The 27,508-nt window shown below is 35.5% G+C and overlaps 1 protein-coding gene across 4 annotated transcripts in view; it reads right to left on the reverse strand.

Moving 5' to 3' along the window:
• The window catches only part of LOC137236834 (transcription initiation factor TFIID subunit 12-like), a 173,960-nt gene that overhangs the window by 136,712 nt on the left and 9,740 nt on the right, over nt 1-27,508 (reverse strand). The window contains exon 1 of one of the 4 annotated variants that reach the window (XR_010948661.1): nt 4,636-5,158. The exons of the other annotated variants lie outside the window; for them this stretch is intronic. The gene's annotated coding sequence lies outside the window, so the exon portion shown is untranslated. Of the gene's footprint in view, nt 1-4,635; nt 5,159-27,508 lie in introns of those variants that run through there. 4 annotated transcript variants of the gene reach the window in all.

A 27,508-nucleotide genomic window follows, 5' to 3' on the forward strand; every position in this document is an offset into this window, starting at 1 on the left:
GCTCCCTCGACAAAAAATTTAAGAGAAAATACAAGAAAAATACATAGAAAATAAAGTAGTGTCATATAGGAGTTTGATTTGTTTGCACTTACAACACCATTTTATTTGCAGGAGACTTCCACAGCTACAAAAATTAAGGCGGGCGAAGTATAGAAAAATTTACTTAAATGCTTTGGTTGCATGCATACGCTTTAACAACAACATACGAAAAACAATGAAACGCCGTACGTTATCTTTACTTTGAAGTAACCAAAGCGTTTATATAACTTTGTCCTTATGCTTTTGTGTAAACAGCCTCAGAAGTGAAATTTTTCCATGTTACACGTGTGGCGCTTTATATTTTGACTTTAATTTAAATAAATTTTGCTTTCCTTATGTTTCCGCATTGTTGCAGGCTGCAAATCTTCTAGTATTCTTATTTCCGCTGAAATATATGCAACTATTTCATCTGCAAATACTACAAAGTTTTATTAAACTATAAAATGCAACTCAGCTTGAAGTACCCTTACGTACCAAAAATACAACTCAAGACCTGAGATTTGCATCAGGTGAGCGAGGCTGTTTGTAGTTTGACGTTTATCGCTTAGTTGACACACTTGTATAGGTACACTATGAGCGTAGCTTAAGATGTAAGTAATGAATGTTTGCTGATGCCATTTTTGGTTTTAATAATTATGTTTTATGTTATTTCCAGTCCGGAGGATGACTTCAGACTGAAGTCGAAATATTGAAAAATAAAAACAAAATAAAATACACATCCAAGTGTTTTATTTAAGAAAACCCGGCCTTGGGCTCAACCAAAGATTTCAGTTTTTCTAAATACTAACGGCCAATAACGAGACAAATAGTAAAATAAAAATGGCAAAAAACCCCTTATCTGAACGATCGGTTGTATGGAATATATATTTTATATAGCTCCGATCAAAGTGATTTTTTCAGAAAATCTTCTATGATATATTAAAATATATATACTGCTAACTCAGATAATGAAAAGAGTAATATGTCTTATGCACAACAGCTCGCGGCTCCAGCTGTAATTGTTAATAAATCTAAATCTACTGTAGCAAATGCCAATGCTGCTGCTACTGCTAATGCTGTTGATACTGCTAATTATTCGACTGCAATGTCTAGTAATAACAAGACTCCAGCTTCGAAAAACAAAGCGAATGCTGTTGGGAACAGCACTAATTCTGTTAATGCTGATGATTCTGATGCTGTTAATGTTCCTGCTATTCAACCCAATTCTGGTAAGGATCCGACTGCTGTAACAACCACCGCACTCGCAGCCCTAATCACAGCCCCTGTTTCTGAATCGGTTGCTTTAGAACCTGGTTCTCCTAGGGAGGTGACTGCTGTTCCCACCCGTAGGTCCATTTTTGTATCACGGCTCCACGCATCGCTGACGGAAGCTGATATATCTAACTACGTATGCTCCAAGCTTGGTGTTGAACTTAACAGCAATATTAATGTTTATAAGATTAATTTTAAGTCTGGGAGAGAGATCTCTTCTTTCAGAATCTTAGTTCCTGACAAATTTTTTGATAGGGTACTCGATTCTACTTTCTGGCCGAAACACTCTGTGGTGCATTTGTTTACTAGAAAGTCGAACCGTGACCGCGCTACTTTAAATGCATCAAAAAACTTGCCAGGCAACACTCCAGAAGTGGTACAAACTTAAATTATGTCTTATCAAACGTAAATAATATCTCACTTAGTATATTTTATCAGAACGTTAGGGGGTTGAATACCGAACTAACGGAAATTTTTCTACTGAGTCATGAGAGTTCTTATGATCTACTCGTTTTTACTGAGACTTGGCTAAAACCAACAGTTTTTAATGCTGAAGCTTTATCGAGTTCGTTTCAAGTGTTTAGAAGAGACCGACTGGCCAGAGCTGGTGGAGGTGTGGTAATTGCCGTTCACACTAGGCTTTCCGCGGAGGAACTACATTTTCCAAACTTTCCTCAACCTACAAATATTTTATAGCCAACTACATTCCCCCACAATCTGACATTTCCTTATATTTGAATCATTCCTCAATAGTGAAATCTGTGTGCAGCACTGCCAGGGCCTGTGATTCTGTCACTGTACTTGGCGATTTTAATCTGCCATGTGTGTCATGGAGTCTTATCGACGGGAAGCTAGACCCTACTTCTTCTCGCGCTATCCACTATGATTTCCTAAACGAATTTGCAGATGTTGGACTTTTTCAAATTAACAACATTCAGAATAAATTCGGTAAATGCTTGGATTTAATATTCTCAGACGATTCAAATTGTTTTGTAAATCGATGCGATCCCCTTGCCCTGCCTGAAGATGTGTATCATCCTGCTCTAGCGATGTTTATGGAATCTCATAATTTATCTGAGCGTTCCTCCAACGTAGTGCGAAAGACCCCTCACCGGTTTCTGTTTAGAAAAGCCAATTGGTCTAAAGTAATACTCGAAGTATCGAGAATAAATTGGCCTCAGCACGATGGGGATATTGATGAGAGTATATCCCATTTTAATAATGTACTATACGGAATATTTAAAAAATGCATACCTACGTCCGAAACCTTTGCTATATCATCATCGGATCGGAGCACTAAAGGATTGAAACGCCTGAAAAATCAGAAGACACGTTCATTCAAACGTTACAAACTTTCTGGATCAATGACTGACTATGCCGCCTACTCAATTTTACGTCACAAATATAAAACATTGAACAGAATTTGTTATAGGAACTATATCAGTAGGATTAAAAGCCAAATTTTTGTCAATCCTAAGTCGTTTTACAGCTTTGTTAATTCAAAAGGGAGGATAAAAAGGTTTCCTTCTACAATGAAGCTAAATGATCAGATTTCCAACGATAGCTTCGAAATTGCTAACATGTTTGTGGATTTCTTCGAATCTGCTTATTCAAACACCTATGATTACCCGCCATCGGATTATCCTTTCAGATTGTCTCCTCTGGATTCCCAAGCATTCCCATATATATGTACTGATCATGTTTTAACTCATCTGGAAAAACTAAAAATTTCTTACTCTAGTGGCCCGGATCAAATTCCGTCGGTAGTGCTGAAATCTTGTGATCGATACTTATATCGACCTCTAGCCTGTTTGTTTAATGCGTCCCTGAAGCAAGGGGTATTCCCCAAGAAGTGGAAAGAATCATTCATTATACCACTGCATAAAAATGGAAGCAGAACATGTGTTATAAATTATAGGGGAATAGCCAAACTCAACACTATTCCTAAGCTATTTGAATTGATTATCACAAAACAGATTGCTTTTAGAGTATCTTCATTAATTGACTTTTCACAACATGGCTTTTGCAAGGGTAAATCAACGGTGTCCAACTTGCTCGAGGTTACAACCTTTGTATCCAACAGTTTTATAGACTAATTGTGAAGTTGATGTTATTTATACTGATTTTAGTAAGGCATTTGATAAAGTTTCTCATTCTATACTTTTATTCAAACTTGGACGGTTAGGATTTCCTCCTTTGCTTCTATCTTGGGTTTCTTCTTATGTGAAGGAAAGAATACAAATAATAATTGTTGGTCTCGGTTCATAAACGTGACTTCTGGTGTTCCTCAAGGCAGCCATCTTGGTCCGGTTTTGCTCCTGTTGTTCATTAATGACCTTCCTAGTGTTTTGAAGAGCTGCAAGCCGTTGATGTACGCTGATGATGTCAAACCTGTAATGCCTATCCGCTCACCCGTGGATAGGGCATGTCTTCAGGCTGATCTGAATAGTCTTGGTGACTGGTGTAATGTAATCGCCATGTCACTAAACCTACCAAATGTAAGTTTATGTGTTTTACAAGGAAGTCCTTCCAATCCCATGATTATATTATTGGCGACTATGTAATCAAGCTGGCGGCTACCGTGGTGTGATGGTAGCGTGCTCCGCCTATCACACCGTATGCCCTGGGTTCAACTCCCGGGCAAAGCAACATCAAAATTTTAGAAATAAGGTTTTTCAATTAGAAGAAAATTTTTCTAAGCGGGGTCGCCCCTCGGCAGTGTTTGGCAAGCGCTCCGGGTGTATTTCTGCCATGAAAAGCTCTCAGTGAAAACTCATCTGCCTTGCAGATGCCGTTCGGAGTCGGCATAAAACATGTAGGTCCCCTCCGGCCAATTTGTAGGGAAAATCAAGAGGAGCACGACGCAAATTGGAAGAGAAGCTCGGCCTTAGATCTCTTCGGAGGTTATCGCGCCTTACATTTACATATTTATTTATGTAATCAAGCAAGTCACTAATTTTATTGATTTAGGCGTTACAATGGACCCAAAACTTGATTTTAAACTTCATATTGAATCTTGCGTGAAAAGCGCTAAAGGTACTTTGGCTTTCGTTAAACGTTGATCTAAAGGTTTTAATGACCCATACCTTACATCATTGGTCAGTGTAGAGTTATCTACCTTATTTAAAAATACTTTATTTTTATGTTTTATTTTTTGAATTACTTTATTTTAGAATATGATTTCAAAAAAGAAAATGTCAGTGTCAGTGAATTTATAAATTTTTAATATCAATATTAATATAAAAATTTAAATAATAAATAAAATTTAAAAAATATATAGTTTAATTTATACTATAATGGCGATCTGGAAGAATCTGGAAGATTCTAATTATATATTCCACTCACCCCGAATGTTAAGACATTTTTGAAGATCATCATCATGATGATGATAACCAAAATGGAGATATGTATAAAGCTTCTACCAACAGATTATCTTACTGTCCAATATTTAAAATTAAAACATGTTGGCACCACATTTTATCCAAGATGACTACAATGATGAACTTGTTGAAATCAATGATCAAAACTCGATATTTCAATTTCCCGATGAGGATACAAATCGTTACTTTTTGACCTTTTACAAAAGTCCATTACATCGCTACCAACAAATATAAGTGATCAATTTAGTGAATTTTGTATGTATTAATAAAGCCGGAGATGAGACTCATCTTAAATTACCACTTGATCTAATGGTATATCAAAATGGCAAATTCTATATGCTTGATGACTTGCTACTAACTTGCTCGGCAAAGCGCTTAGAAAGTTCTGAGTATGCGACACTCCATTATGCTGAATCGAGATCCACAAGGCGTTGAGATGGTCATTTAAATGCTATAATATCTAAGCGCTTACATATCGGCTCTGCGCTAATAATGATCATCATTATGTTACTTTTAAAGAAAAATTACATAAAAATTTGATGAACAAATTTAATTAGTTCGAAAGAAAGCTTTGATCAGTAATAATATTTACGTGTCCATATATATATATATATATAATATACTTTAAAGTATTTGTGGTAGACAATGTATTTTAAAATTAAATATATATAAAAACAATTATTTTTAAATTAAACGTGGATACTACGGATATTACCATATACTTCAAACCTTTTCATAGGATCTTCTATTTTGAACTTAAATATTATGAACAAAATACTCAGATAAAACATCAGCTATCACAATAATAAATTTACAAACAAAATATTCCATTTATATTTTAATACAAATGATTATAAAATTTTTAAATATGTCCAAAAATGTAATTAATTTTTCTAAATTGTAGTTTCATTTAGTGCTTAATCATGTGCACTCCTTCTCCAATAAATTTTCAAAAATGTGTATTTATACACAAACATCATTTTATAACAACGACATACAAACTCCACAATACAAATACGAGATTCATATTTAAATAATAACCTGATTATCAATTCGAAAATAACACAAAATACTACAAAACAAGCAATAACTTTGATTTTTTAAATAAAATCAAACAAATTTTTACAATTTTAAAATATCTCTAAAGATTTTTTAAAATAATTTTTATCGACATATTTTCTAAATATCAATTCTTTCATATTGAAATTAAAAAAAAAAACTTAATATTAAACTCATTAACATGACCCGAATCATTGACAATTTCATATCATCCTCAAACGAATTAAGGAATCAACTCTTCATTCCTTATCAACAACTTGGACATACATTATGCAGAGTACAATTATATATTGAACATATATTCGGCATAACACAAGTTTTTAATTTTTGAGTAATTGTGCACACAAGTTGCCATCAACACTCATTCAAACTCATTCTAGGTTCTTCAAATACATCATTATAATTGACAATATTTACCAATCAACTATTAAGTTCTTTTTAACCTCAACAACATAACTTTATAACACAAAATTCTTACAGTACTTACTATACACATTAAAAAAATAAATATTTCTTCTCACTGGAGGGGGAGTAAATGTAGAGTTATCTACCTTATTTAAAAATACTTTATTTTTATATTTTATTTTTTGAATTACTTTATTTTAGAATATGATTTCAAAAAAGAAAATGTCAGTGTCAGTGAATTTATAAATTTTAAATATTAATATAAAAATTTAAATAAATAATAAATAAAATTTTAAAAATATATAGTTTAATTTAAACTATAGTCAGACCTACTTTGGAATATGTTTCAATAATTTGGAATCCGCGTTATCAGGTTCATTCTGACAGGCTGGAATCGGTCCAGAAACAATTTTTGCTTTTCGCTTTAAAACACTTACCATGGGATCCTTCTAAAAATCTTCCCCCCTATTGCAGCCGCAGGGTGATGCTTGGTGTCTTATTTATTCTTAAATTAATAAAAGGGTCAAGAAATAGTCCATTTTTGCTTGGTGAAATTAAGTTTAACGTTCCTATTAGGCCATCTAGACATTTTCATTCAATTTTTGTAGCTACATGTAGGTCGAATTATGAAATGCACGAACCACTTCACTGTTTATGTCGTGATTTTAATAAACACTGTAAAAATTTAAACGTCTGCGACTCGTTTCTTGGTATTAAAAAATACCTTTTAACTACATTAAATTTGTAATTCGAAATGAAGCAAAGAACGCTAAACCGTGATATACTGTTCAACCCTCTGTTTCAAATTTGAAGTACCAGTTACTTGAAACTTGTTTGCAAAATTGCGTTGTGATCATTATTTTTATATGTATGCAATCAAATTTACTCTGTATAAATTCTATTCTGTATATATTTTATCTACTATTAATTTGCTTTATTGTCAATTTCATAAATTATTATTTACTATTTCCTTCATGAGTACATTTTAACACATTTACAACATTTTATCTTTTGCTTACTTTTAAGTTTTTAATTGAAATTGTCAAGCGTTTAATTCAATGCTGTTTAAATATTACTTTAAAATTGATGACTGCTTATGTTGTTTATATCGTGTATTACATCTGAGATTTAAGTGTCGGTATATTTGGTCTGTATAATTGTTTAATTTGTAGACTGATAAATAAATAAATATATATATCACCGAGTTTCACGTTTATACTTTCTAAATTAAGGGAGAAATGACCAAAAATCGTTCTATCTGAACGATCGGTTGTATGGGATATATACTATATATAGCTCCGATCAAAGTGATTTTTTTAGAAAATCTTCTATGATATATTAAAATATATATCACCGAGTTTCACGTTTAAACTTTCTAAATTAAGGGAGAAATTACCAAAAATCGTTCTATCTGAACGATCGGTTGTATGGGATATATGCTATATATAGCTCCGATCAAAGTGATTTTTTTAGAAAATCTTCTATGATATATTAAAATATATATCACCGAGTTTCACGTTTAAACTTTCTAAATTAAGGGAGAAATGGCCAAAAATCTTTCTATCTGAACGATCGGTTGTATGGGATATAACTATATATAGCTCCGATCAAAGTGATTTTTTCAGGATATCTTCTATGATATATTAGAATATCTATCACCGAGTTTCACGTTTATACTTTCTAAATTGCGGCAGGAATGACCAAAATCTTCTTATCTGAACGATCGGTTGTATGGGAGATATATATTTTAGTGGTCCGACGTCTAATATAATACAAAAATACATCCTTGTGCCAAATTTCATTGAGATATCTCCAAAATCCAGATATCGACTAAAATGTGGACCAGGGTGACCCATAACATCATCTGTCGGGTACCGCTAATTTATTTATATATGTAATACCACGAACAGTATTCCTGCCAAGATTCCAAGGGCTTTTGATTTCGCCCTGCAGAACTTTTTCATTTTATTCTACTTAATATGGAAGGTGTCACACCCATTTTTCAAAGTTTTTTCTAAAGTTATATTTTGCGTCAATAAACCAATCCAATTACAATGTTTCATCCCTTTTTTCATATTTGGTATAGAATTATGGCATTTTTTTCATTTTTCGTAATTTTCGATATCGAAAAAGTGGGCGTGGTCATAGTCGGATTTCGGCCATTTTTTACACCAAGATAAAGTGAGTTCAGATAAATACGTGAAGTAAAAGTAAAGATATATCGATTTTTGTTCAAGTTATCGTCGTAAGGGCCGAGCGGAACGACAGACGGCCGACTGTGTATAAAACCTGGGCGTGACTTCGACCGATTTCGCCCATTTTCACAGAAAACAGTAATCGTTGTAGAATCTATGCCCCTACCAAATTTCACAAGGATTGGTTAATTTTTGTTCGACTTATGGCATTAAAAGTATTCTAGACAAATTAAATTAAAAAGGGCGGAGCCACGCCCATTTTGAAAGTTTCTGTTATTTTTGTATTTTGCTGCACCATATCATTACTGGAGTTGAATGTTGACATAATTTACTTATATACTGTAAAGATGTTCAATTTTTTGTTATAATTTGACTTAAAATTTTTTTTTAAAAAGTGGGCGTGTTCGTCATCCGATTTTGCTAATTTTTATTTAGCACGCATATAGGAATAGGAGTAACGCTCTTGCCAAACTTCATCATGATATCTTCAACCACTGCAAAATTACGGCTTGCAAAACTTTCAAATTACCTTCTTTCAAAAGGGGGCGGTGCCACGCCCGTTGTCCAAAATTTTATTAATTTTATATTCTACGTCATAAGGTCAATCCACCTACCAAGCTTTATTGCTTTATCCGTCTTTGGTAATGAATTGTCGCGCTTTTAGGGTTTTTCGAAATTTTCGATATCGAAAAAGTGGGCGTGGTTATAGTCCTATTTCGTTCATTTTAAATAGCGATCTGAGATGAGTGCCCAGGAGCTCTCGTACCAAATTTCATCAAGATACCTCAAAATTTACTCAAGTTATCGTGTTTACGGACGGACGGACGGACGGACATGGCTAAATAAATTTCTTTTTTCGCCCAGATTATTTTGATATATAGAAGTCTATATCTATCTCGATTAGTTCATGCCGTTACGGATTACCGTTATGCGAACAAAGTTAATATACTCTGTGAGCTCTGCTCAGCTGAGTATAAAAAGAAAGGCTAAAATGTGTGTTAGTTGGTCGCCGGTGTTTGAAGAGATGCGTCGGTCGATTTTGTTCAAACTTTCACACAAGTTGCGTATACCTCACGCGGAGGTTATTACATAGCTTTGGTTGCGATCGACGTATACGGTCTAGAGATATAGGCCGAAAAATGGACCCCAGTACCCCTAGCATGTGTGGGTAATATGGATATCAAATGACAGCCGTTGCTGAGAGCTCTAAAGTAATTTCCATTGTGATATTCGATTTAGTCGCATCAACCTTGCAAAACTGATAAATATGTATGCGAAGCCGAAATAAAGACATGAATTAATAAAACCCACATACCTATTTACATAGGTCCTATACGATTTGCATGAAATTTGGTATATAAATTTGCCTATATTAGTATTTACGACCCTTTTTTCCGGCAAGTAGACCAGAACGGCCTGAGACTGGGACTGGGACTAGAAGAAAATACATACCACCCTCTGGGACAGGCAATAAGGGATGAAGAAGAATGATAAGAACTTGAGAGAAGAGAAAAGAGAGAAGGAGACCGAGAAAGTTGGTTTCATCTGTCACTCTGCATCGTAACTAATCGAGATAAATAAAGATATACATGTATCAAAATGATCACGGGAAAAAAATTGATTGAAACCGATAATGCAAACTTTACAAAATTAAAGGTTCAAATAAAAAATTTAAGATTTCTATGTATGGAGCGGGGTGTCACAGCTGTAAAATCTTACGTTTTCGAAAATTTTATTAGCATTTATTTTCCATCTAGCTTAATTTTTTTTAAGATGTGACAACGAAATTAAAGGGCTCCGAGGGTTAATTAAATATGCCCAAGTAAAAAATCGCTATATCAGGAACTCCAATAAAAAATTTAATATGAAAGACAGGAATGTTCAACTTGTAGGAACGATACTTTTTTTCAATATAACTCGACAATTTTAAAATTGTCATGCTCAATGCTTTTGAGCAAGTTGTTTTAAATCTTCGCACGGTAAATATCTTCACAAAATTTTTTTAAACCAATTTTTAAAACTAAGCTTTCATAAAAAGGAACTTAAAATTTTTTTGTACTATTTTAGATAATATTTGCGCATTTTTGTAGTAAGTGATTGGTACTGAATGCATGACTTCACACACCAAAAATGTGAAATCACCTGAGTGCACTGACTGATTTCAGTATATTTATTTCTGCAGTCTGATTTAGAATTCTTTTCAATTGCATGCGGTGCTGTATGAAATCCTTATTTCTCTGCATGATTGCAGAATTAAAAAAATGAAAGCATAATTCTCGTATAAAGAAAAAATTTTGAAATACTGATTGTAGAAAAATTCTAATTTCAAAAAGCAAATGATTTCACTCTTCACCAGCTCTGGAAGCTGTCACAGTTTGCCGGATATTTCAATCGTGAGCACACAACTCGTAAACTGCGTCAACTGGCAGCCGATGGTAACATTGGCATCCGACCACCTGCCTATACTTATTTAGCTCGAGCGTTCTGCCGACTTCATCGTCACAGAAAAACGCACATTCATTCACTTTAAAAAAGGAAAGTGGGACGAATACAAATCCTTTACAGACAACCGCTTTGCTGCCCTCCCTATCCCGACTGATGCCCGCCAAGGGGAGCGTGCTTTCCGCAAGGTCATTGAATCCGCCTCGGCTCGTTTCATTCCCGCCGGTAGAATTTCCGAAATTCGGCCCCACTGCCCGGCGGAGGCCGCAAGTTTAGCGAGAGAACGTGACCTCATAAGACAGCTCAATCCCGGCGACCCCCAAATAAGGAAGATTGCTTGTGGATGAACACAAGTGGGCGAAAAGGGAGGAGCACCTAAGCGGTTGTAACCTCTCTGCCGGTGTAGGTAAACTTTGGTCCACCGTAGAGTCCCTATCGAATCCGTCTAGGCACAATAACAAAGTTTCCATCGCCTTTGGCGATAAAGTGCTGTCGGATGCGAAAAAATACGGGAGCGCTTTCTGCCGACAATATATAATGCATTCTACGGTCGAAAAATATAGACGGAGGGCCAACAGACACGCACATAAACATAAATTCACCAATGACCATCACCGCCAAAGAGATTGAGGATGCCATCGGTCATGCTAAACCATCCAAAGCAGTAGGCCCAGACGGCATAGCCATGCCGATGCTTAAAAGCCTAGGGAAAGAGGGTTTCAAAATAAATAATTAAATCCGGCTTTCGTCGCGTATAGACGTGTTTCGTTTGCTCCGTGATTTTCTTTAAAATTTTTTCTTAAATGGATGACTTTTGTGCTAAGTGCAATAAAGGCTTTGCGAGAAATGACTCACTTGTTGTGCCATGTTCGGGTTTTTGCCAAAAAAGATTTCATAGAAACTGTTGTGATGGCCAGATTTCAGAATATGATGTGAAATTATTTAAGCTTAATCGTAACATCGTATACTTATGTCAAGGGTGTGTTAACTTGCCTGAGCGCTTTTTTATCTTCTTTATACTCTATTGCTGCTAGGCAAAAGCTTGGCATAGATTTTTTAAAAGATCTGTTCAGCTCTAAATTCGAGGATTTGATGAAGGAAGTTGAGGGGCTGAAATCGCTTATCAAATCAGATAAGCAACCTCAAAACTTTAACAGTGATAACATCAACAATGCTAATGGCCTACAATTCTTACATAGTGCCGTCAGTCCATCCTGTGTTAGTGTGATGGAAAATACAAACAACAATAACCATGGGTCTGCTACAGCTGCGCTTTCGTCTTTGCCGTTGTCTTTTAAATCTTCTGTTTACCCTATATCTACAATGTTATCACCTGTTTTTTGCAATGTCAACGGCACTTGGCCATCCGTACAGTCAAATGATGTGAGTGGGCAAAATACATGTTCTTTAACAGATGTTACTAAGGGTAATGCAATGTCTGCTAATAATGCTATCGTGAGCAACGTACCTTCTGCCGATGGGACTGTTATTGCTTCGACTGGTGCTCAAACATTTGCCTCTGTTGTTGCTAACAGTGTGAATGCATTGGCTTCTTCAGCTGACGATGTTAACAATGCTACTTATACTTCTACGAATCCTGTTAAATCAGATGCTGCTAATGCTAAAGCGTCAAAATCTACAAAGAAGCGCACACTTAAGGAAAAACCTGTTGCGATTGCTGTTAACCCTGATGAGTTAAATATTACTGCTAGTGGTGGGAATCCTAATATGCAATCAAGTACATCGTCGGGATTGGACATTCAACCTAGCTCGCCTAATGACAATAATAATAATAACAATAACAAGAATGCCAACAACAACAACAATGTCGGTAACAACAACAATAATGTTAATAACAATCATAGGCGTTCACGGAGGCGCGTGATTGGCTCTACTCTGTGTCTACTGAACTTTGGGTAGCTGCTCGTTTCAGATGGTTTCATCTTTCTTCTTTTTTATCCTCGCTCAAACCTGAGGATATTATTGAGTATGTGATTAAACATACTAATCTAAATAAGCATCAACTGCAGTGTTGCAAGCTTGCTAAGGAGTCGGAGTCGATTAACCGTAAATATGTAAATTTTAAACTTGGTGTAGATGAATTGCACTTTGATAAAGTTCTGATGCCTGAGTTATGGCCAGTCAATGTGACGATCTGCCAGTTCCGTTTTTTTTCAAAAGGACGCAAAACTGCAACAGCAGACTTAGTTCATAGTGTCAATCACATGCCATGCAAATATATCAATATCTTTTTTCAAAATGTTTCTGGCCTTAGAAGCAAGACCGAAAATGTGCGCCTATTTAGATCTTTATTGGAGTATAATGTATTTGTCATCATTGAGACTTGGCTGAATAGTAATTTCTTAGATGCTGAATTTTTTGATCCTATTTCATCTGCAAATACTACAAAGTTTTATTAAACTATCAAATGCAACTCAGCTTGAAGTATCTTTACGTACCAAAAATGCAACTCAAGACATGAGATTTGCATCAGGTGAGCGAGGTTGTTTGTAGTTTTGACGTTTATCGCTTAGTTAACACACTTGTATAGGTACACTATGAGCGTAGCTTAAGATGTAAGTAATGAATGTTTGTTGATGCCTTTTTTGGTTTTAATAATTATGTTTTATGTTATTTCCAGTCCTGAGGATGACTTCAGACTGAAGTCGAAATATTGAAAAATAAAAACAAAATAAAATACACATTCAAGTGCTTTATTTAAGAAAACCCGGCCTTGGGCTCAACTAAACATTTCAGTTTTTCTAAAGACTAACAGCCAATAACGAGACAAATAGTAAAATAAAAATGGCAAAAAACCCCTTATCTGAACGATCGGTTGTATGGGATATATATTATATATAGCTCCGATCAAAGTGATTTTTTCAGAAAATCTTCTATGATATATTAAAATATATATACTGCTAACTCAGATAATGAAAAGAGTAATATGTCTTATGCACAACAGCTCGCGGCTCCAGCTGTAATTGCTAATAAATCTAAATCTACTGTAGCAAATGCCAATGCTGCTGATACTGCTAATGCTGTTGATACTGCTAATTATTCGACTGCAATGTCTAGTAAGAACAAGACTCCAGCTTCGAAAAACAAAGCGAATGCTGTTGGGAACAGCACTAATTCTGTTAATGCTGATGATTCTGATGCTGTTAATGTTCCTGCTATTCAACCCAATTCTGGTAAGGATTCGACTGCTGTAACAACAACCGCACTCGCAGCCCTAATCACAGCCCCTGTTTCTGAATCGGTTGCTTTAGCACCTGGTGCTCCTAGGGAGGTGACTGATGTTCCCCCCCGTAGGTCCATTTTTGTATCACGGCTCCACGCATCGCTGACGGAAGCTGATATATCTAACTACGTATGCTCCAAGCTTGGTGTTGAACTTAACAGCAATATTAATGTTGATAAGTTTAATTTTAAGTCTGGGAGAGATCTCTTCTTTCAGAATCTTAGTTCCTGACAAATTTTTTGATAGGGTACTCGATTCTACTTTCTGACCGAAACACTCTGTGGTGCATTTGTTTACTAGAAAGTCGAACCGTGACCGCGCTACTTTAAATGCATCAAAAAACTTGCCAGGCAACACTCCAGAAGTGGTACAAACTTAAATTATATCTTATCAAACGTAAATAATATCTCACTTAGTATATTTTATCAGAACGTTAGGGGGTTGAATACCAAACTAACGGAAATTTTTCTACTGAGTCATGAGAGTTCTTATGATGTACTCGTTTTTACTGGTTTTTACTTGCTAAAATCAACAGTTTTTAATGCTGAAGTTTTATCGAGTTCGTTTCAAGTGTTTAGAAGAGACCGACTGGCCAGATCTGGTGGAGGTGTGGTAATTGCCGTTCACACTAGGCTTTCCGCGGAGGAACTACATTTTCCTGACTTTGAGGATGCTGAGCTTCTTTGTGTGAGAGTAAAACTTTCTTCAACCTACAAATATTTTATAGCCAACTACATTCCCCCACAATCTGACATTTCCTTATATTTGAATCATTCCTCAAAATTGAAATCTGTGTGCAGCACTGCCAGGGCCTGTGATTCTGTCACTGTACTTGGCGATTTTAATCTGCCATGTGTGTCATGGAGTCTTATCGACGGGAAGCTAGTTCCTACTTCTTCTCGCGCTATCCACTATGATTTCCTAAACGAATTTGCAGATGTTGGACTTTTTCAAATTAACAACATTCAGAATAAATTCGGTAAATGCTTGGATTTAATTTTCTCAGACGATTCAAATTGTTTTGTAAATCGATGCGATCCCCTTGCCCTGCCTGAAGATGTATATCATCCTGCTCTCGCGATGTTTATGGAATCTCATAATTTATCTGAGCGTTCCTCCAACGTAGTGCGAAAGACCCCTCACAGGTTTCTGTTTAGAAAAGCCAATTGGTCTAAAGTAATACTCGAAGTATCGAGAATAAATTGGCTTCAGCACGATGGGGATATTGATGAGAGTATATCCCATTTTAATAATGTACTATACGGAATATTTAAAAAATGCATACCTACGACCGAAACCACTGCTATATCATCATCGGCTCGGAGCACTAAAGGATTGAAAAGCCTAAAAAATCAGAAGACACGTTCATTCAAACGTTACAAACTTTCTGGATCAAGGACTGACTATGCCGCCTACTCAATTTTACGTCACAAATATAACACATTGAACAGAATTTGTTATAGGAACTATATCAGTAGGATTAAAAGCCAAATTTTTGTCAATCCTAAGTCGTTTTACAGCTTTGTTAATTCAAAAAGGAGGATAAAAAGGTTTCCTTCTACCATGAAGCTAAATGATCAGATTTCCAACGATAGCTTCGAAATTGCTAACTTGTTTGTGGATTTCTTCGAATCTACTTATTCAAACACCTATGACTACCCGCCATCGAATTATCCTTTCAGATTGTCTCCTCTGGATTCCCAGGCAGTCCCATATATATGTACTGATGATGTTTTAACTCATCTGGAAAATCAAAAAATTTCTTACTCTAGTGGCCCGGATCAAATTCCGTCGGTAGTGCTGAAATCTTGTGCTCGATACTTATATCGACCTCTAGCCTGTTTGTTTAATGCGTCCCTGAAGCAAGGGGTATTCCCCAAGAAGTGGAAAGAATCATTCATTATACCACTGCATAAAAATGGAAGCAGAATGTGTGTTATAAATTATAGGGGAATAGCCAAACTCAACACTATTCCTAAGCTATTTGAATTGATTATCACAAAACAGATTGCTTTTAGAGTATCTTCATTAATTGACTTTTCACAACATGGCTTTTGCAAGGGTAAATCAACGGTGTCCAACTTGCTCGAGTTTACAACCTTTGTATCCAACAGTTTTAAGACTAATTGTGAAGTTGATGTTATTTATACTGATTTTAGTAAGGCATTTGATAAAGTTTCTCATTCTATACCTTTATTCAAACTTGATCGGTTAGGATTTCCTCCTTTGCTTCTATCTTGGGTTTCTTCTTATGTGAAGGAAAGAAAACAAATAATAATTGTTGGTCTCGGTTCATAAACGTAACTTCTGGTGTTCCTCAAGGCAGCCATCTTGGTCCGGTTTTGTTCCTGTTGTTCATTAATGACCTTCCTAGTGTTTTGAAGAGCTGCAAGCCGTTGATGTACGCTGATGATGTCAAACTTGCAATGCCTATCCGCTCACCCGTGGATAGGGCATGTCTTCAGGCGGATCTGAATAGTCTTGGTGACTGGTGTAATGTAAACGCCATATCACTAAACCTACCTAAATGTAAGTTCATGTGTTTTACAAGGAAGTCCTTCCAATCCCATGATTATCTTATTGGCGACTATGTAATCAAGCAAGTCACTAATTTTATTGATTTAGGCGTTACAAGGGACCCAAAACTCGATTTTAAACTTCATATTGAATCTTGCGTGAAAAGCGCTAAAGGTACTTTGGCTTTCGTTAAACGTTGATCTAAACGTTTTAATGACCCATACGTTACAAAAACTCTTTACATCATTGGTCAGACCTACTTTGGAATATGCTTCAATAATTTGGAATCCGCGTTATCAGTTTCATTCTGACAAGCTGGAATCGGTCCAGAAACAATTTTTGCTTTTCGCTTTAAAACACTTACATACATACATACCATGGGATCCTTCTAAAAATCTTCCCCCCTATTGCAGCCGGTTAAAACTAATACAGCTGCCACATTGCAGAGCCGCAGGGAGATGCTTGGTGTTTTATTTATTCTTAAATTAATAAGAGGGTCAATAAATAGTCCATTTTTGCTTGGTGAAATTAAGTTTAACGTTCCTATTAGGCCATCTAGACATTTTCAATCAATTTTTGTAGCTACATACAGGTCGAATTATGAAATGCACGAACCACTTCACTGTTTATGTCGTGATTTTAATAAACACTGTAAAAATTTAGACGTCTGCGACTCGTTTCTTGGTATTAAAAAATACCTTTTAACTACATTAAATTTGTAATTCGAAATGAAGCAAAGAACGCTAAACCGTGATATACTGTTCAACCCTCTGTTCCAAATTTGAAGTACCAGTTACTTGAAACTTGTTTGCAAAACTGCGTTGTGATCATTATTTTTATATGTATGCAATCAAATTTACTCTGTATAAATTCTATTCTGTATATATTTTATCTACTATTAATTTGCTTTATTGTCAATTTCATAAATTATTATTTACTTGCTCCTTCATGAGTACATTTTAACACATTTACAACATTTTATCTTTTGCTTACTTCTAAGTTTTTAATTGAAATTGTCAAGCGTTTAATTCAATACTGTTTAAATATTACTTTAAAATTGATGACTGCTTATGTTTTTTATATCGCGTATTACATCTGAGATTTAAGTGTCGGTATATTTGGTCTGTATAATTGTTTAATTTGTAGACTGATAAATAAATAAATAAATAAATATATCACCGAGTTTCACGTTTATACTTTCTAAATTAAGGGAGAAATGGCCAAAAATCGTTCTATCTGAACGATCAAATATTAAATGAAAGTTTAAGTAGTGGCATAGTGCCTAGTATGTGGAAAACTTCAACAATTGTTCCTATAGAGAAAGTTAAAAATACTATTAAAGCAGAGGAGTTACGGCCCATAAATTCATTGCCCAGCGATGAAAAAATTTTAGAACTTGTGGTAAAGAACCAATTGGTTCAGTACTTAGAAAAAAATAAGATACTTATACATCAACAATCAGGCTTTAGAAAAAATCATTCCTGTGAAACAGCCTTAAATATGGTTTTAGCTGAATGGAAAGATGATCTTAGTAATAAAATGTCGATTTTAGCAGTTTTTGTTGATGTTAAAAGAGCTTTTGAAACCATAGATATAAAAATACTAGTGGAAAAATTATCAGACATAGGCATTCAAGGATTAGAACTAGACTGGTTTAAAAGTTTTTTAAGCAACCGTAAGCAAAGAACAATCATTGGCTCATCGTTGTCAGATGAAGTGGATGTTAGGGTTGGGCTTCCACAAGGCTCTGTCCTCGCTCCAATTCTATTCAACATTTACATTAATGATATTAATTCAATTTTGAAATATAGTTCAATAAAATTGTTTGCTGACGATGCACTAATTTGGATAAGTGGTAGAAACGAAAATGATTTAAGAAATAAATTACAAAGTGACTTAAATGCCCTTTATATTTGGTTGTGCGCTAACAAACTTAAACTTAATATCGAAAAAACTAAATACATGTTAATAACTAGAAAGAATGTTTCCGATATTGGTACTCTCAAAATAAATAATTCAGAAATTGAAAACGTAGATTCTAAGGTATGTCTTAATAGATTGTAAATTAAAATTCAACGCCCATGTCGCTTATATAACAAATAAAATAGCAACTAAAATATGGTTTATGCAAAGAACCTGCAAAAACTTAAGTAATTACTATAAAACTAAAGTTTATCGATCTGTTGTTGAACCTTACTTTTTATATTGCTCTACAATTTTATTTGTTATGAAAGATTCGCAAATCGATAAATTGCAAAAAATGCAGAATAAAGCTATGCGATTCACCTTAAACAAACATTATGATACTCCAATAAAAGATATGCTACTTAGTTTAAATTGGATGAGCGTGAAGCAACAAATATTTTTCTTTACGATCGGTTGTATGGGATATATACTATATATAGCTCCGATCAAAGTGATTTTTTCAGAAAATCTTCTATGATATATTAAAATATATATCACCGAGTTTCACGTTTATACTTTCTAAATTAAGGGAGAAATGGCCAAAAGGGACTAGTTTCCGTTCAAACAGACAGACGGACGGACGGACAGACGGATCAACTCAGTTCGTCGCCCTGATCAATTCGGTATACTTAATGGTGAGTCTATCTTCTATATTTATCAACGTTACAAACATCGGACCAAAGTTAATATACCATTTCATGTTCATGAAAGGTATAAAAATAAAAATAAAAAACTCTTTCCTTTCTGAACACTTTTTGTTCAACAGAAAATTTTTCTAAAATGCTCCATTTACTTGATGGGATCATTTAAAAAGAAAGTAACAGAAAACTTGAATCCTTTAAGTCCTTTAATTGGTGGTGCTAAAGCGTACACTAAGAATCATAATTTTCTACTTTGATTTATATCATGAAAACAACTTTTTAGTACTGAGGATAAGTACGTATATTTAAAAAAAAAAAAAATATTGGGGAAACGGTTAAGCAGAATTAATGTGTACTGTGTACAGTATGCAACAAAAAATTGTAAATGTTATACTGCGGAAGTGCTTAGACTTCATTTGTTCAATCTAAGGGTGAAGTTTATGAAACAAACTTACAAAACCCTTTCTCCACTCTTGGCAGTGGACATGTTTGTGTTCTTTTCTGGAATAAATATTGCATGATTTTCGCAGCTTTCCCGAAAGTTTGCGTCCTCATTTAATAAAATATTTTCCGAAAAAGCATCATTTTGTACAAATTTAGTGATCGTTATATTATTAAACAGTAACAATAAGAAAGAAAAGATATCCCCATTACCATTGCCATACATGCGCTCATTTCCCGGGCCCGGGGTTTCTGAGGGGACCCGCGGTTTAGAGGTACTAAGACATTTTTTTTTTTAATTCAGGAGAGCCTTTAGTTGTTCCATGGGCAATTTTTAAGCCGAATTTCAAAAGCAACGAATATCTGCATTTCGTTTTAATATTATAGTGAAGTGTGAAAAATAAAAATCTATATATATAACAAGTAAAGAAGGTTAAGTTCGGGTGTAACCGAACATTACATACTCAGCTGAGAGCTTTGGAGACAAAATAAGGGAAAATCACGATGTAGGAAAATGAACTTAGGGTAACACTGGAATGTGTTTGTATGACATGGGTATCAAATGGAAGGTATTAAAGAGTATTTTAAAAGGGAGTGGGCCATAGTTCTATAAGTGGACGCCATTTCGGGATATCGCCATAAAGGTGGACCAGGGTGACTCTAGAATGTGTTTTTACGATATGGGAATCAAATGAAACGTGTTAATGACTATTTTAAAAGGGAGTGGGCCTTAGTTCTATAGGTGGACGCCTTTTCGAGATATCGCCATAAAGGTGGGCCAGGGGTGACTCTAGAATGTGTTTGTACGATATGGGTATCAAATGAAAGGTGTTATTTTTAGAGGGAGTGGGCCTCAGTTCTATAGATGGACGCCTTTTCGAGATATCGCCATAAAGGTGGACCAGGGGTAACTCTAGAATTAGTTTGTACGATATGGGTATCAAATGAAAGGTGTTAATGAGTATTTTTAAAGGGAGTGGGCCTTAGTTCTATAGGTGGACGCCTTTTCGAGATATCGCCATAAAGGTGGACCAGGGGTGACTCTAGAATGTGTTTGTACGATATGGGTATCAAACGAAAGGTGTTAATGAGTATTTAAATGGGAATGGGCTAGTTCTATAGGTGGACGCCTTTTCGAGATATCGCCATAAAGGTGGACCAGGGGTGACTCTAGAATGTGTTTGTACGATATGTGTATCAAATTAAAGGTATTAATGAGAGCTTTAAAAGGGAGTGGCCTTTAGTTGTATATGTGAAGGCGTTTTCCAGATATCGACCAAAATGTGGACCAGGGTGACCCAGAACATCATCTGTCGGGTACCGCTAATTTATTTATATATGTAATACCACGAACAGTATTCCTGTCAAGATTCCAAGGGCTTTTGATTTCGCCCTGCAGAACTTTTTCATTTTATTCTACTTAATATAGAAGGTGTCACACCCATTTTTCAAAGTTTTTTCTAAAGTTATATTTTGCGTCAATATACCAATCCAATTACAATGTTTCATCCCTTTTTTCATATTTGGTATAGAATTATGGCATTTTTTTCATTTTTCGATATCGAAAAAGTGGGCGTGGTCATAGTCGGATTTCGGCCATTTTTTACACCAAGATAAAGTGAGTTCAGATAAATACGTAAAGTAAAAGTAAAGATATATCGATTTTTGTTCAAGTTATCGTATTAAGGGCCGAGCGGAACGACAGACGGCCGACTGTGTATAAAAACTGGGCGTGACTTCGACCGATTTCGCCCATTTTCACAGAAAACAGTAATCGTCGTAGAATCTATGTCCCTACTAAATTTCACAAGGATTGGTTATTTTTTGTTCGACTTATGGCATTAAAAGTATTCTAGACAAATTAAATTAAAAAGGGCGGAGCCACGCCCATTTTGAAAGTTTCTGTTATTTTTGTATTTTGATGCACCATATCTTACTGGAGTTGAATGTTGACATAATTTACTTATATACTGTAAAGATGTTCAATTTTTTGTTATAATTTGACTTAACATTTTTTTTTTCCAAGTTTTATTGCTTTATCCGTAGCGGTAGCGAATTATCGCACTTTTTGGGTTTTTCGAAATTTTCGATATCGAAAAAGTGGGCGTGGTTATAGTCCGATTTCGTTCATTTTAAATAGCGATCTGAGATGAGTGCCCAGGAGCTCTCGTACCAAATTTCATCAAGATACCTCAAAATTTACTCAAGTTATCGTGTTTACGGACGGACGGACATGGCTAAATAAATTTCTTTTTTCCCCCAGATCATTTTGATATCTATATCTATATCTTTTTGAAGTCTATATCTATCTCGATTAGTTTATGCCGTTACGGATTACCGTTATGCGAACAAAGTTAATATACTCTGTGAGCTCTGCTCAGCTGAGTATAAAAAGAAAGGCTAAAATGTGTGTTAGTTGGTCGCCGGTGTTGGAAGAGATGCGTCGGTCGATTTTGTTCAAGCTTTCACACAAGTTGCGTATACCTCACGCGGAGGTTATTACATAGCTTTGGTTGCGATCGACGTATACGGTCTAGAGATATAGGCCGAAAAATGGACCCGGGTACCCCTAGCATGTGTGGGTAATATGGATATCAAATGAAAGCCGTTGCTGAGAGCTCGAAAGTAATTTTCATTGTGATATTCGATTTAGTCGCATCAACCTTGCAAAACTGATAAATATGTATGCGAAGCCGAAATAAAGACATGAATTAATAAAACCCACATACCTATTTACATAGGTCCTATGTGATTTGCATGAAATTTGGTATATAAATTTGCCTATATTAGTATTTACGACCCTTTTTTCCGGCAAGTAGACCAGAACGGCCTGAGACTGGGACTGGGACTAGAAGAAAATACATACCACCCTCTGGGAAAGGCAATAAGGGATGAAGAAGAATGAGAAGAACTTGAGAGAAGAGAAAAGAGAGAAGGAGACCGAGAAAGGGATAGAAAGAGACGAAGATGGAGATAGATGAAGCGAAAAAGACGGAGGGAAGAGTGAATAAAAGGGTTAGGAAAAAGTGAAGAGGGGGGAGGGTAGAGTTAGACGGAAAAAGCTTATTAAAATGTATGCATATAGGCCAAATTTAGGGCAGAACAACCTCTGCCGGTTCTGCTGTATATGTATATTTTACTAATACCATAAAAAACCAGTAAAAGTGCAAAAAACTTTTTTTATCAAAAAAGAGCACAAAAAACAACGTTATTAAATAATACCAAGATCAATAAGATCCATGCTTCTTAGCGAGTAGGTACGGTTTAGAAATTTTGCAGTAAAGTAAATAGTTTATACCCAAAGCGCACTTAAATAGATTGCTCGATATCACGCCGATTTTCACAGATTTTTATATAAATGTGTCATATGTTGTTGTATGGTGCGCAAATGATATAAAATTTTGGACATATCTATTTTACTTTATTCTTAACGAAGATAATAAGATTATTGGCTTCATCTGTCACTCTGCATCGTAACTAATCGAGATAAATAAAGATATCCATGTATCAAAATGATCACGGGGAAAAAATTGATTGAAACCGATGATGCAAACTTTACACGCGGGTAGAAGACTTACTATAAACCACTTTTTCTTTTCCAATTTTACCATTAGAAAATAAGTAATAATTTTACTAAATTTAAAAATGCTTCTGCTTACTCAAATAGTCTATTGCATTTCTGAAAGCAACATATTATTCAACCGAAATTTCTTAAAATTAAAGGTTCAAATAAAAAATTAAAGATTTCTATGTATGGAGCGGGGTATCTGGGGTTCACAGTTGTAAAATCTTACGTTTTCGAAAATTTTATTAGCATTTATTTTCCATCTAGCTTAATTTTTTTAAGATGTGACTGCGAAATTAAAGGGCTCCGAGGGTCAATTAAATATGCCCAAGTAAAAAAATCGCTATATCAGGAACTCCAATAAAAAATTTAATATGAAAGACAGGAATGTTCAACTTGTATGAACGATACTTTTTTTCAATATAACTCGACAATTTTAAAATTGTCATGCTCAATGCTTTTGAGCAAGTTGTTTTAAATCTTCGCACGGTAAATATCTTCACAAAAACTTTTTTAACCAATTTTTAAAACTAAGCTTTCATAAAAAGGAACTTAAAATTTTTTCGTACTATTTTAGGTACTATTTGCGCATTTTTGTAGTAAGTGATTGGTACTGAATGCATGACTTCACACACCAAAAATGTGAAATCACCTGAGTGCACTGACTGATTTCAATATATTTATTTCTGCAGTCTGATTTAGAATTCTTTTCAATTGCATGCGGTGCTGTATGAAATCCTTATTTCTCTGCATGATTGCAGAATAAAAAAAAATGAAAGCATAATTCTCGTATAAAGAAAACATTTTGAAATACTGATTGTAGAAAAACTCTAATTTCAAAAATGATTCCATCACCAAATGATTTCACACTTCACCAGCTCTGGAAGCTGTCACAGTTCGCCGTATATTTCAATCGTGAGCACACAACTCGTAAACTGCGTCAACTGGCAGTCGATGGTAACATTGGCATCCGACCACCTGCCTATACTTATTTAGCTCGAGCGTTCTGCCGACTTCATCGTCACAGAAAAACGCACATTCATTAACTTTAAAAAAGGAAAGTGGGACGAATACAAATCCTTTACAGACAACCGCTTTGCTGCCCTCCCTATCCCGACTGATGCCCGCCAAGGGGAGCGTGCTTTCCGCAAGGTCATTGAATCCGCCTCGGCTCGTTTCATTCCCGCCGGTAGAATTTCCGAAATTCGGCCCCACTGCCCGGCGGAGGCCGCAAGTTTAGCGAGAGAACGTGACCTCATAAGACAGCTCAATCCAATTCCCAAATAAGGAATATAAACCAACGCATCAGATTGCTTGTGGATGAACACAAGTGGGCGAAATGGGAGGAGCACCTAAGCGGTTGTAACCTCTCTGCCGGTGTAGGTAAACTTTGGTCCACCGTAGAGTCCCTATCGAATCCGTCTAGGCACAATGACAAAGTTTCCATCGCCTTTGGCGATAAAGTGCTGTCGGATGCGAAAAAATGCGGGAGCGCTGCCGACAATATATAATGCATTCTACGGTCGAAAAATATAGACGGAGGGCCAACAGACACGCACATAAACATAAATTCACCAATGATCATCACCGCCAAAGAGGTTGAGGATGCCATCGGTCATGCTAAACCATCCAAAGCAGTAGGCCCAGACGGCATAGCCATGCCGATGCTTAAAAGCCTAGGGAAAGAGGGTTTCAAAATAAATAAATAAATACGGCTTTCGTCGCGTATAGACGTGTTTCGTTTGCTCCGTGATTTTCTTTAAAATTTTTTCTTAAATGGATGACTTTTGTGCTAAGTGCAATAAAGGCTTTGCGAGAAATGACTCACTTGTTGTGCCATGTTCGGGTTTTTGCCAAAAAAAATTTCATAGAAACAGTTGTGATGGCCAGATTTCAGAATATGATGTGAAATTATTTAAGCTTAATCGTAACATCATATACTTATGTCAAGGGTGTGTTAACTTGCCTGAGCGCTTTTTTATCTTCTTTATACTCTATTGCTGCTTCGCAAAAGCTTGGCATAGATTTTTTAAAAGATCTGTTCAGCTCTAAATTCGAGGATTTGATGAAGGAAGTTGAGGGGCTGAAATCACTTATCAAATCAGATCAGCAACCTCAAAACTTTAACTGTGATAACATCAACAATGCTAATTACCTACAATTCTTACATAGTGCCGTCAGTCCATCCTGTGTTAGTGTGATGGAAAATACAAACAACAATAACCATGGGTCTGCTACAGCTGCGCTTTCGTCTTTGCCGTTGTCTTTTACATCTTCTGTTTACCCTATTTCTCCAATGTTATCACCTGTTTTTTGCAATGTCAACGGCACTTCGCCATCCGTACAGCCAAATGGTGTGAGTGGGCAAAATACATGTTCTTTAACAGATGTTACTAAGGGTAATGCTATGTCTGCTAATAATGCTATCGTGTACCTTCTGCCGATGGGACTGTTATTGCTTCGACTGGTGCTCAAACATTTGCCTCTGTTGTTGCTAACAGTGTGAATGCATTGGCTTCTTCAGCTGACGATGTTTATAATCGTAACAATGCTACTTATACTACGAATCCTGTTAAATCAGATGCTGCTGATACTGCTAATGCTAAAGCGTCAAAATCTACACAGAAGCGCACACTTAAGGAAAAACCTGTTGCGATTGCTGTTAACCCTGATGAGTTAAATATTACTGCTAGTGGTGGGAACCCTAATATGCAATCAAGTACATCGTCGGGATTGGACATTCAACCTAGCTCGCCTAATGACAATAATAATAATAACAAGAATGCCAACAACAATGTCGGTAACAACAACAATAATGTTAATAACAATCATAGGCGTTCACGGAGGCGCGTTTCAGATTGTTTCATCTTTCTTCTTTTTTACCCTCGCTCAAACCTGAGGATATTATTGAGTATGTGATTAAACATACTAATCTAAATAAGCATCAACTGCAGTGTTGCAAGCTTGCTAAGGAGTCGGAGTCGATTAACCGTAAATATGTAAATTTTAAACTTAGTGTAGATGAATTGCACTTTGATAAAGTTCTGATGCCTGAGTTGTGGCCAGTCAATGTGACGATCCAGTTCCGTTTTTTTCAAAAGGACGCAAAACTGTAACAGGAGACTTAGTTCATAGTGTCAATCACATACCATGCAAATATATCAATATCTTTTTTCAAAATGTTTCTGGCCTTAGAAGCAATACCGAAAATGTGCGCCTATTTAGTTCTTTATTGGAGTATGATGTATTTGTCATCATTGAGACTTGGCTGAATAGTAATTTCTTAGATGCTGAATTTTTTGATCCTAAGCTTTATCATGTTTTCCGTAAGGATAGAGATGCAACAAAGACGGGCCTAAATAGAGGAGGTGGTCTGCTGATTGCCGCCCGCGTCGGTCTCCATGCCTCGCTTATTTCTTTAACTGATAGTGACACGCTTCTTGATCAACTTTGTGTGCGGATTCATGGCTCTCTGGGTCAACTGCTCATTTGTGCTTCATACTCTCTTGAAAACAATCTCTATTTAACTCCTACTAATATTAACAGCTCTTATGAATCGTATCTTATTGATAATTTTGAAGGGGTTGGTTTATCTCAAATTAATAGTTTCCATAATTCTTTACATCGCACTCTTGATTTAATTTTTGTAACTAACAATATTAGTTTTGTTATCTCGGAACCTGCGTCTTCCATTTCGCCACCAAACTTGCATCACCTGCCCTTAAAGCTTGAAATTCAGTTCATTGAGTATTTCTGTATTCCTACATCAAATATGAACACATCGTTCAATTTTCGAAGATGTGATTTTAATCGTTTAAATTCTACTTTACGTGGAGTTGATTGGGATGCTATGCTTTGCGAAAGTGAAGTTGGAAAGTCTTTCAATGTATTTAAAAATGAAATTCATAAGATTTGCGAAAAAATCGTGCCGGTATATAAAAATAAAATTTATAAATCTCCCTGGCACAATAGTGAGCTCAAACATCAAAAAATTTGTGAAACAAGTTCTTTAAAAAATATAAGTTTACTAATCAGCGTAGATTTTATGATTTGTTTATTGTTTATAAGAAAAAATTTAACAATCTTAATAAGTCTTTATATGCTAAGTACGTCAGAAATTTTGAGGTAGACATCAAGAGCAATCCGAAGAACTTTTGGAATTACATAAACTCCATGAAGAGCGTATCTAGCATACCGAAATCAGTATGCTACAATAATATTATTGCCAACTCTGTTAATGAGGCTGATAATCTCTTTGCTGACTTCTTCTCGGCGAACTTCATCACAGATAATGATTTAACTGTGGAAGATACAGATAACATACACAAGTTAATTAAGTCTCCCTCCGCTAATAATTTTGGGTC

The sequence above is a fragment of the Eurosta solidaginis genome, chromosome 1 (assembly GCF_040869045.1).
Source record: "Eurosta solidaginis isolate ZX-2024a chromosome 1, ASM4086904v1, whole genome shotgun sequence".
Lineage (NCBI taxonomy): Eukaryota > Metazoa > Arthropoda > Insecta > Diptera > Tephritidae > Eurosta > Eurosta solidaginis.